At 43.9% G+C, this 4,534-nt stretch overlaps 1 non-coding gene across 1 annotated transcript; it reads left to right on the top strand.

Moving 5' to 3' along the window:
- Window positions 1–610: 610 nt before the first annotated feature.
- Window positions 611–683, top strand: TRNAK-UUU. Its single transcript has one exon. It is a non-coding gene; the product is annotated as a tRNA-Lys (tRNA).
- The last annotated feature ends 3,851 nt before the right edge of the window (window positions 684–4,534 follow it).

Consider the following 4,534-nt stretch of genomic DNA (forward strand, 5'->3'; position numbering starts at 1 on the left):
CCCAGGGCTGATCTCCTTCAGAATGGAGGGACTTCCCTGGCTGTGGTTAGGACCCTGCACTTCCACTGTAGGGGCAGGGTTCAATGCCTGGTTGGGAACTAACATCTCACAAGTTGACAAAAGGGTAAAGGGAAACAGGATACCCTAAAAGCCAAAATAATTTTTTAAAAATCATTAACTGATGAAAAAATCATTACCCTATTAACACAAACCACTTCTTACCCCCATCTTTCACTTTTCACAAAGGCTTTCCTTCCCAATTTTATTTTTATTATTTATTCTCATCCAAAATACCATTCTACTTCTTTCCATATGAAATGATTATGTTGACAGTAATATATTATACATTATCTTCAGAACTTCTCTTTATCTTTCAATACATGCAGGAGAGAGAGATAGAGAGAGAGAGAGAGATTTCTATAGGTGGATCTATCTATCTATCCATCCATCCATCCATCAACACATTTTCACTGCCTTTGTCAGTTATCTATGCTAAAGTTAAGGTCACCTATTTAGGAATGAATGGGATCAGGAAAGAGAAGCCTGGCAAGCTACAGTCTACAGAGATGCAAAGAGTTGGACATGACTGAGCCACTAACACTTTCACCTTGCCCAGATGGCTCAGTCAGTAGAGCATCAGACTTTTAATCTGAAGGTCCAAGGTTCAAGTCCCTGTTTGAGCCGTCTACCATTGTGGTTTACCCTGGTGGCTCAGATGGTAAAGAATCTGCCTGCAATGCAGAAGACCCAAGTTCAATCTTTGGGTCAAGAAGATCCCCTGGTGAAGGGAATGGCTACCCACTCCAGTATTCTTACCTGGAGAATTCCATGGACAAAGGAGTCTGGTGGGCTACAGTCCATGGGGGTCACAAAAAGTCAGACACAACTGAGTGACTTTTACTTTCACTGATATTTAGGATGGAAACATTTCAACAGACATGGATGAAACTGAGAACGTGGACCTGCAAAACTTCCTTTCTCAGCAAAAGCCGCTCCTTTCTGTCATAGGAGGAATCCAGCCACATGAAGACATTCAGTGACCTTTTCCAGGGCCAAGTTCTTCACAAGAAGATACTGATTCACCTCTAAGCTAACATGTACTACTCTCCATGGTCCCTTGACATATATGTCATATAAGGTGACTTAAATCCCTGCTGAACCAGGGAGACACTTAACATTCGAGTCTAGGAGGAATGTGGAGAATACTGGTGGAAATGAGATGCTGAGGGTTTTAGACAAAAGAGTTCAAAATGTAGGGGGTGGATTTAAAAGTTTCTTAGTTGGTATATTGAAGCTTGAGTTCGGTAGTGTACTAAATTCAACAAGATTGAAATTCCACAACTTCTCTGGCATGCCATAGGGAAAGAATCTTAAAGATGGAAGGATATAGGAATGTTGAAATAGACTCTACACCTCAGGGGAGCTCAGATGAAACTTTTCACTAAATCAATAATAAAAAAAAATACTTTGATGAAGAGGCATTGGCATCCTTAAAAACCTCTGTTATTATTGATTATCTACCATAGTCTCTTTACTCTGAAGATACAGGGGGGATTTGGGCTTCAATTTCAACGTTATGAATTTGGGCTTTCTATTTTAGTGAGAAAACTATGACCCTGGAGTGGCAGATGCCACATGGTGGCACTTAATCACCCCTAACTAGGTGGGTGCAATTATGGCAACAATCCACAGGGGCAGAGCGTGGATCAAAGCATTTTGACTTTCAGGATGTATGAATTTCACAGAGTCCTTAGGAATGAAACAGATGGGAACCTTACTAGGCTGTCACTTATACAATCAGATCAATTCTACATCAATGGAGGGAAAACTGATTGAGTTTCTATAGTCACTGAATAAAATTGGAAAATGAATGCCTCGGAAGTATAGGGAGGAAGTACTTGGATATTCCTTTCAGAATAGGAAGAGAATGAGAATATATTTGTATAACATGAACATGCTAACAGATTGCATTCAGTGTGATGGGGGTTGTCAATATCGAGGTGGAAAAAATGACTTATCCAACAGGATTTACCCTGGGGCTTTCAGCAAGCCTCTTTCCTCAGCTATCCTAGGTTTTTCCTACTGGACTCATGAAAAAAGCAGCCACTTCAGTGGTGGCAGAGGTTCCATGTAGCATGAAACTTACATGAAATCCCCTCACCATAGCTGATCTGACTGCTGTACCTACTGAGGGTGCAAATTGCCAATGCTGCTGCTGCTGCTCTTTAGTCATTAAGTTGTGTGTGAATCTTTGCAACCTCACGGACTGTAGCCCGGCAGGATCCTCTGTCCATGGAATTCTTCAAGTAAGAAAACTGGAGTGGGTTGCCATTTCCTTCTCCAGGGAAGCTTCCTGACCCAGGGATTGAACCCGGCTCTTTTGCAATGGCAGGCAGATTCTTTACCACTGAGCCACTAGGGAAGCCCATAGCAGAGGTCAAATCCAAGCACCGAGAGAGCATCATTCCCAACATTGATGGGCAGAGGGGACCAGCCAGCCACCTCATTGACACACAGGACAATTTCCATCCTGGGGAGAAAAGCAATCTGTCCTTATAGAAATAGATACATTTTCTGAATGCAAATTTGTCTTCCTTGTCCTAGATTTTTCCATCAGGTCATCTTAGACTGACAGAATGACTTATTCACACACTATTTTTCAATGGTGGAGAACTTCATTTTACATGAAAGTAGGTGATGGGCTCAGATATGTAGATGACACCACCCTTATGGCAGAAAGTGAAGAGGAACTAAAAAGCCTCTTGATGAAAGTGAAAGAGGAGAGTGAAAAAGTTGGCTTAAAGCTCAATGTTCAGAAAACAAAGATCATGGCATCTGGTCCCATCACTTCATGGGAAATAGATGGGGAAACAGTGGAAACAGTGTCAGACTATTTTTGGGGGCTCCAAAATCACTGCAGATGGTGATTGCGGCCATGAAGTTAAAAGACGCTTGCTCCTTGGAAGGAAAGTTATGACCAACCTAGGTAGCATATTCAAAAGCAGAGACATTACTTTGCCAACAAAGGTCTGCCTAGTCAAGGCTATGGTTTTTCCAGTGGTCATGTATGGATGTGAGAGTTGGACTGTGAAGAAAGCTGAGCACTGAAGAATTGATGCTTTTGAACTGTGGTGTTGGAGAAGACTCTTGAGAGTCCCTTGGACTGCAAGGAGATCCAACCAGTCCATTCTAAAGGAGATAAGTCCTGGGTGTTCATTGGAACAACTGATGCTGAAGCTGAAACTCCAATACTTTGGCCACCTTTTGCGAAGAGTTGACTCATTGGAGAAGACCCTGATGCTGGGAGAGATTGGGGGCAGGAGGAGAAGGGGACGACAGAGCATGAGATGGCTGGATGGCATCACCAACTCGATGGACATGAGTTTGGGTAAACTCTGGGAGTTGGTGATGGCCAGGGAGGCCTGGTGTGCTGTGATTCATGGGGTCACAAAGAGTCAGATATGAGTGAGCGACTGAACTGAACTGAGGTGATGGGCTTAACACCTATTGAGTTCACTTGTCTCTTTGTGTTCCATCACCCAAAGTCAATTGGATTGCTACAATGGTGACATGGCCTATTAAAGAAAGAGTCCTGCTATCTGTTGAGAGATACAACCACATAGGTTGGGATACTGTTTAAAGGGTGTGTGTGCTGAATCGCTCAGTCACATCCAACTCTTTGTGACCCTTTCAATTATATACACCCCACCAGATTCTTTGTCCGTAGGATTTTTCAGGCAAGAATACCGGAGTGGGTTGCCATTATCTTCCTCCAGGGTATCTTCCTGACCCAGGGATCAAAACTGAGTCTCCTATGTCTCCTGAATTGCAGGCAAATTCTTTACCAGCTGAGCTATTCAGGGAAGCCCTTAAAGAATGTGAGATACTCTTTAAACCAGTGGCCAACATATGATGGCATTTCCGTATAAAATACACGAGTCCAGGAATTCAGGGTAGAGATAGGAGGATTTGGGGCTTCTCTAGTAGCTTCTGGGTCCTTGGTGGTTCAGGTGTTAAAGCGTCTGCCTTCAATGCGGGAGACCTGGGTTCGATCCCTGGGTCGTGAAGATCCTCTGGAGAAGGAAATGGCAACCCACTCCAGTACTCTTGCCTGGAAAATCCTACAGACAGAGGAGTGTGGTAGACTACAGTCCATGGGGTCCCAAAGAGTTAGACATGATTGAGCGACTTTCACTTCACTTCACTTCACTTCTAGTAGCTTAACTGGTAAAGAATCCACCTGCAATGAAGGAGACCCCAGTTTGATTCCTGGGTCAGAAAGATCCTTTGGCGAAGGGATAGGGATCAACTCCAGTATTTTTGGACTTCCTTGGTGGCTCAGATGGTAAAGAATCTGCCTGCAATGTGGGAGACGTGGGTTCAGTCCCTTGGTTGGGAAGATCCCCTGGAGGAAGGCATGGCAACCCACTCCAATATTCTTGCCTGGAGAATCTCCATGGACAGAGGAGCCTGGCGGGCTACAGTCTGTGGGGTTGCAAACAGTTGGACACGACTGAGCAACTAAGCATGGTAC

Source organism: Bison bison, unplaced genomic scaffold, assembly GCF_000754665.1.
Source record: "Bison bison bison isolate TAMUID 2011002044 unplaced genomic scaffold, Bison_UMD1.0 scf7180017864043, whole genome shotgun sequence".
Taxonomy (NCBI): domain Eukaryota; kingdom Metazoa; phylum Chordata; class Mammalia; order Artiodactyla; family Bovidae; genus Bison; species Bison bison.